This window comes from Tenrec ecaudatus, chromosome 1 (genome assembly GCF_050624435.1).
Source record: "Tenrec ecaudatus isolate mTenEca1 chromosome 1, mTenEca1.hap1, whole genome shotgun sequence".
Classification (NCBI taxonomy): domain Eukaryota; kingdom Metazoa; phylum Chordata; class Mammalia; order Afrosoricida; family Tenrecidae; genus Tenrec; species Tenrec ecaudatus.
The window spans coordinates 16399715-16407449 of record NC_134530.1 but is presented as its reverse complement, the minus strand read 5'-3'; the positions used below and the strand labels follow the sequence as shown (position 1 = coordinate 16407449).

Sequence of the window (7735 nt, the reverse complement as noted above, 5' to 3'; positions counted from 1 at the left end):
TGAAATTCAGGATAAGAAAATCTATAGAGACAGTAACTAGATTAATTGTGTCTTAGCATTATGACAGGGAAAGCTGGGGGTGGATGGGGCGCTAATAAGAATTCTGTATCCTCTCACCATACTTATTCAGTCTGTATACCAAGCAAACAATCAGAGGCGGCGGATTATATAAAGAAGAATGTAGCCTGAGGATTGATGAAGGCTTATTAACAACCTGTAATCTACATATGACACAACTGGACTTGCTGAAAGTGAAGAGTCCTGGCTGATGAAGATCAAGCATGGCAGCCTTCCATATGGATTACCTCTCAATGTAAAGAAAATGAAAACTCTCATCACTGAACCTATAGGGAACAGCATGCTCCACGCAGGTTTAAGATTGAAGTTGCCCAAGATTTCATCTTGCTTGGATCTACCATCAATGCTCACGGAAGCAGCAGTCAAGAGATTAGACGACAAATTGCTCTGGATAAATCTCAGCCTACGACCTCTGTCAAGTGTAGAAAAGAATGTTCAGGTTTTACTTTGAGGACTAGGCTGCACCTGATCCAACCAGAGTATTTTCAGTCGCCTCACATGCACGTGCAAATTGGACAGTGAATAAGAAAGGCTGAAGATAAAAATCAATGCCTTTGAACAGAGAATATTGTTGGCAAAGAATACTTAAAGTACCATGGACTGCCAAAAAGGACAGGTCTGTCTTGGGAGAAGTACAGCCAGAGTGCTCCTTAGAGGCAAGGATGGCGAGACTTCAGCTTACATGCTTTGGACATGTTGTCGGGGAGAATGTCCCTGGAGGAGGACAGCATGCTTGGTAGAGTGGAGGGGCAATGAAAAACGGAAGACTCTCAACGACCTAGATTGACACAACAGCAGCTACAGGAATGGGTTCAAACCTCAGAACAACTGGGAGGATGTCGCGGGATGGCATGGTGTGTAGTTTTGTTGTACACGGTGTTGCTATGCATTGGAACCAACTCGAGGACACCTAACAACAACAATAACAGCAAATAATAATGGATACAAGTGTGACAGTTACATAATCTCCTGTCAACTCGCTAAGGGGTGGAGCCTAGCCTATCAATCAGGCCATAGCCATTGAGGCCTCAGTGTGGGCATGGCCTTCTCCTGAGGATTCTGGGAACTCCTATCTTCCTCCCTGGAGGTGGGACACACACGTGGCGAGACATTCCTGTTGACAAGCCAGGAGCTACGCTGATGGAGCCAGAGCCCTGGAGCTGGAGGAGCCACCTGGAGACCCACACCAGCGCTAAGATGCTTCCATCGCCAATGGATCCACAAGACTTCCCACCCACTGGCCTGTGATCTTCCTGTGTTGCATGTGCTGCATGAGTCTGAAGAGTAATTTATGGACTAGTATCAGACATATGGGCTAATATCAGACTTATGGACTTGATCTGGGCTGGGATTGCTCTTTATATAAAGCTCTGGCTTATATGCATATGAGTATCTCTGGATTTGTTTCTCTAGTCAACCCAGACTAGCATAACAAGAACTTTAAAAATGATGTAAAACCGAGTGTGGGATGATTGCTCAACTCTTTTTAATGTACAGGAGAACCCCGGTACTCGACCTCATCAGTACTCTGTATAATTGGATTTCAATGCGAAATGTCGAGAAAATTTTTCATTGGAGCTAGAAGAAAACATCGGAATCTCACCGACGCACGTGATATTTTGTAAACAAAAGCAGTTCGTGTTTCAGTCACTCTGCATTAGTTGGCGTTGTCAGTGCGCATTGTTTAAACCTTTTGTGACTGTGTTCCAAGCGTTTTGCTCTAACTTTCTTATTTTTGTGGCTTTTTGTACTGTTTTTAGATTTAAAAAGAACATGATTCCTAAGAAAGAGCTTTTTACAAAGAATCATCTTGATAAGGAACTGGTTAATTGTGTTATCAATATTGTTGATGATCACTTAGTAAACCCTTTCAGAAAACAGTTAAGGAAATGCCTCAGCAGACCACATTAGACAGATTTTTTTTTTTTAAAGAAAGCCAGCCAGGTCCTAGTGAAAAATGGCAAAGAAGGGGGAAAACTCCTGAAAAGCAGTTACCAGTTAATTTTATGGAAGGGGATTCTCCTTCCAAACAATGACTCTCCCCACACCTCCTCTCCACATTCGTGTCCACAGATCCGGATCCTCATCAACCTCAAGTATGCGCCATACCATAGTTTTTAAACACGTTTTCAATGTTGTATCTCTTATTTCAATTATATTCTTTAACTCTAAAACTATTTACTTTGAAATCTCTGTGTAATGTTTTGTATAAAAAAGCAAGGTTAGGATAAAAACTTAGTGGTCGAGGACGGGTTAATCCATTTTCAGTTATTTCTTATGGGAAAAATTGATTCGGAACCCGACTGCATCACATCTCGATGCTTCTTCTAGAACAGATTAGCGTCGAGGTCCAGGGTTCTACTGTATGGAAGCCAGTTCAATGCAAATTATGTGTCAACAGCAGGCAGAAATCTGATGGCTTGGGTCAGGCACACCTTAGTCTTAAAGAGACAGCTTTGCCCTCTAACACAGTAAACAAATCTTGTACAGCAGATTTGCCCAGTGAAACAGGTCATTTGATTTTCTTGACTGGACAGTAGACTCGCTGCTAACGTTGGGATCCATACCCAGAGCTAAGAGACCAGGTGGTATGGTGGGTTATGTTTTGGGCTACTAACCACATGGTTTGCAGTTCAAAGCCATCAACTGCTCTTTGGGAGGAAGGTGAGGTTTTCTGGGAGCCAGTCTCCTCTGTCCTATAGGACCGCCACGAATCAGAATGGACTCCATGTTCTAAGTCAACTGCGCTGGAACCCCTGGGGAGGAGATTCAGACATTGATGGGTGTTTTTGTTTGTTTGTTTTTAAAGTTCCCTGGGCTCGCATTTTTAAAATGGAGCCATGAATCATCTGAGAGGTTTCTTAATACACAGATGACTGCGTGCTCTCTGCAGAGTGTCACTGGCATTGAGAAGGTCCATGTCTTCCTACCAGGTCCCATGTTGGTGCTGTTGACACTTTGAAACCAGAGTAAAGAGAACTTCTTTCTTGTTTCTTTTTTTAAAAAAACAGCTGTAGAGCAGGGACTGGGAGGGAGGGGGAAGTGAGGAGCTGATACTAAGGGCTCAAGTAGAAGGCAAATGCTTAGAGAATGATGAGGGCAATAAATGTACAATGTGCTTGACACAATGGATACATGCATGGATTGTGATAAGAGTTGTATGAGGCCCCAATAAAGTGATTTTTTTAAAAATAGGGGGGGAAACAAAACAGCTGTAGAGCATTCCTCCCAGGTGCCATTCAGTCATTCCTGTAACTGGGTTTGCTATTGATGGGCATTTGGATTCTTTCCTGTCTTTGGGGAACAACAATAATCAAGGGAATATTATTCAGCCGTGAAAAGGAAGGGCGCTTGGATACATGCTACAGTGTGGATGGCCCTTGGAAACATTGTATTCAACGATACCAGACAAATGGCTACCCTGTCTCTGCCTCTCTTTCTGTGAAATGAATGGATAGCAGGTAGGGGCTTGCCAGGGGGTGGTGGTGGTGGTGTGTGTGTGTGTGTGTGTGTGTGTGTGTACGCACACGCAGGAGTGTTGGTGAGGTCTGCTTAACAGATCAGGCATTCCTCTTTGTTAATGTTGTGTTGATGTTGATGCTGCTGCGTGGATTCCAACCCAGGGCAATCCTACAGGACAGAGTAGAACCGCCCCATCCAGTTTCCAAGGCTGTGTTTTTGGCAGGGGAAGACAGCCAAATTTCTTCTACAGAGCCTCGAGGGGGTCCACATCTGTGAGCTTTCCCCCTGGGCCCCCAGATGCTTTCCTTTTGGGGGATATGATATGTTTTAGAATGAGAACATAATGACATTCCTAGAAGCCAGTGAATTGTTCACCTGGTATGTTAGGTGCTTGTGTTAGTCTGGGTGGACTAGAGAAACAAATACATAGACACTTATATGTGTGTAAGAAAGAGCTTTATATAAAAGAGTCATTGTATATTAAGAAAACATTCCAGCCCAGTCCAGAGCAAGTCTATAACTTCTATATTATACCATATATCCAATACCTGTTTGTAAATTCCTCTTCAGACACATGCAATGACTCTGGGTGCAGGAAAATCACAGGCCAGTGGATGGGAAGTCTTGCGGATCCAGTGGCGGTGGAGCATCTTAGCACTGGCATGGATCTCCACATGGCTTCTCCAGCTCCAAGGCTCCGGCTGCCATCAGCAAAGCTCCATGTGGCTTGTGGCTTGTCAACAGGAATGTCTTGCTGGGAGAGTCTGTGCAAACTATTTATCTCCTTCATACCTCCAAATGAGGTCATCAAGCTGTGACCTGATTGAAAGGCTAACCCCCCCCTCTTAATAATCTCAAATTGACAACAGATGGTGTCACACCCACAGTGCTGTTGAGTTGGTTTTGACGCATAACAACAGAATGAAACACTGTCTGGTCCTCAATTTCCTCACAAGGGATGCTATATCTGAGCCCATTGTTGCAACCACTGTGTCCATCAGCTTGTCCAGCATCTTTTTCTTTTGTCACTGCCCCTCCACTTGACCAAATATGATTTCCCAGGGACTGCTCTCTCCTGACAGCACGTCCAAAGTATGTGAGATGAAGTCTTGCCACACCCTTCTAGGAGGATTCCAGCTCTACTGTTTCCAAGACACACTTGTTTGTTCCTTTGGATGGCCAGAATGTATTTCTTTCTTTTTTTTAAAAATCATTTTATTTGGGGTTCATACAATTCTTATCACAATCCATACATCCATCCATTGTGTCAAGAACATTTGTACATTTGTTGCCGTCATCATTCTCAAAACATTTGCCTTCTATTTAAGCCCTTAATATCTGCTGCTCATTTTCCCCCTCCCTCCCCACTCCCCCCACCTCATGAACCCTTCATCATTCATAAATTATTATTGTTTTGTCATATGTTACACTGACTGATGTCTCCCCCTGCCTTCTTCTCTGCTGTCCCTCCCCCAGGGAGAAGGCTATACGTAGATTCTTTTTTTTTGGACCCTATGTCATTTATTCATACACCCAGCAGAGAAAAGTCAGAGACAGAGCTTAGCTCTGCCCAAAGCCAGGTTGAGGGCTGGGAATCTGGGTCCATCACCTTCCAATCTGCCTGTCCCAGACGCTGCTGGGAGCCAGAAGTGTATAAAGTGCTGGTGTATGACAGGTCCTCTGGGGAAGGCCAAGAGGAGCAAGAGCCCCACCTCAGGACAGGAACTCTGGAAAGGCAGGCCCCAACCAGGGGTTCCCAGAAGGCTGCGAGGGGACCATCACCACCACTGGGGCTGGGGAAGCTCGGTGCAGTCCTGGGCTGGAGGGAACTGAAAGAGGGCACCTTCAGCTCAGAGTCCTGGGAGCTCTGGGGGGTGGTGGGTGGGGCGGGTTACTACACTCCTGGGGGAGGGAAGGGGCGGGGCTGGGCAGCTTTGGAAACCTCAGAGGATGGAACAGCCTCTCCGCCGCTTATTCTTGCGGACCTGGAGCCCTGACTGGGTGGCCATCTCAAACACCTCCCTCACCTCCTCCTTAGTCTTGGCTGAACACTCAAGGTAGCCAAAGGCGCTGATGCGATTTGCCATGTCCCCGCCTTCCTCAGAGCGGACGGGCTCCTGCTTCATCTTGGCCAGTTCTCTCCTGGTATGTTCATCTTGTCTCAGGTCCTTCTTATTCCCAACAAGGATGATGGACACATTGGGGCAGAAGTGCTTCACTTCTGGGGTCCACTTCTCAGGAATGTTTTCCAGGCTGTTGGGGCTGTCGATGGAGAAGCACATGAGGATAATGTCAGTATCCGGATAGGAGAGAGGCCACAGGTGGTCATAGTCTTCCTGCCCAGCTGTGTCCCACAGAGCCAGCTCCACCTGCTTGCCGTCCACCTCAATGTCTGTGATGTAGTTCTCAAAGACTGTGGGGACATAAACCTCTGGGAACTGGTCTTTGCTGAAGACGATCAGGAGGCAGGTCTTCCCACAGGTGCCATCCCCCACGATCACCAGCTTCTTTCGGATTGCAGCCATGGCTGGGGCTTCTGCTGCACCGCCTCCAGCTGCGCGCCCCGTGCCCGGAGCCCAGACTGACCGGAGGGGCTATACGTAGATTCTTGTAATCAGTCCCCCTTTTCTACCCCACATTCTCTCCACCCTCCAGGCATCACCACTCTCACCACTGGACCTGAAGGAGTCATCTGTCCTAGATTTCCTGTTTCCAATTGCATCTGTACCTATGTACATGCTGTGATCTAGCCAAATTTGTAAGGTAGAATTGGGATCATGATAGTGGGGGGAAGGAAGCATTTAAGAACTAGAGGAAAGTTATATGTTTCATCGTTGCTACCCTGCACCCTGACTGGCTCATCTCCTCCCCACAACCCTTCAGTAAGGGGTGTCCGGTTGGCTACCAATGGGCTTTGAGTCTCCACTCTGCACTCACCCACATTTTCAATGATATGATATTTTTGTTCCTTGATGCTTGATATCTGATCCCTTCGACAGCTCGTGGTCACACAGTCTGGTGTGTTTCTTCCATGTGGGCTTTGTTGCTTCTGAACTAGATGGCCGCTTGTTTATCGGCCAGGATGAATGTCATGGTTAAGGTTACTTGACATGAATTTTAACGCATTTGGGAAAGTCTTGTGTTTCTCTGTCCACATAGTGAAAAACAAAACAACAGGCTTGACTTTGCCTCCTGGCCAGACCTGACAGTGTAGCCTGGTCTCTGATTTATTCATAAATAGTTATTTGCTGGGCACTCTGCATTTTTATACCCTCCTTATAGAGATGGCGACACTGGTCTACGTGCATATCCATCACCTTGCCAGTCTTCCCCAGTGTAAGGTGGCCTGTCTGATATTTGTCTCCGCTCAAGTCAAGACCATGTCCAGGGCATTGCTGCAGTACTAAAGATCTACACATAGTAGGTGCTCACTAAGTGGTTGTCGGATGGATGGGGGCGTAGATGAATTCCAGATAACTTCAAGGCTTGTGTTCTACTCCCTTCTCTGCTCAGCTCAATATACCCTCCACCCACACCCACCCACGAGAAGCATATGACCGTCTGTCCCCCTTTTACGGAGGCTGCAGACCCGGGACTCGATGTCCCAGCTGGGTCCTGGCTGCTGCTCTCCCCATTGGCTGCCCACCCTCAACAGCAGCCACAGCGAGCCAATCCTGTAAGGGCTCCCGCTGCAAGGGAACCTCCCCCTACCAGGGCACCAGCCACTGATGGTCCGCTCTGGGGACACAGTGTTTGCGATCGCTCCCTGGTGGCCTCAGGGCCCACCGCACCTTGAACTCTTCCCCTGCCGCCCATAGATGGCCGCGATGCAGCTTCCAGGGGCCCTGCGGTCCTAGTGGCTGGGAGCTGGGCTTTGAGCCCCAAGGTCAGTAGGTCTCCGCTCTGTGGGAGACAGACGTGGAGAGTTAGCATCTTGGAACCTCACCAGGGCGGTTCTACTGTGTCCCGCAGGGTCGCTATGAGTGAGTAGTCATCAGCTCAGTGGCTGTGAGTTGTTCGTTGTTTTTATGGCGCCCGACTCATGGACTACTCCTGGTGCAGCAAGGTTGCTGAGTTAAAGTTTATTGTGCCAACCTGGCCAATAAACACAGGTGTGATTCATTGAAGGGCAGAGGGATAAATGGCACAGTGAGCCTCACCTTTCTAGTTCTCGGGTCTCTTGCTCTCTGACGGT

General features: G+C 47.3%; 1 pseudogene; it reads right to left on the bottom strand.

The window, feature by feature from the left end:
• Nucleotides 1–5115: 5115 nt before the first annotated feature.
• On the bottom strand, nt 5116–6107 carry LOC142431829 (rho-related GTP-binding protein RhoC pseudogene; annotated as a pseudogene).
• Nucleotides 6108–7735: the final 1628 nt, after the last annotated feature.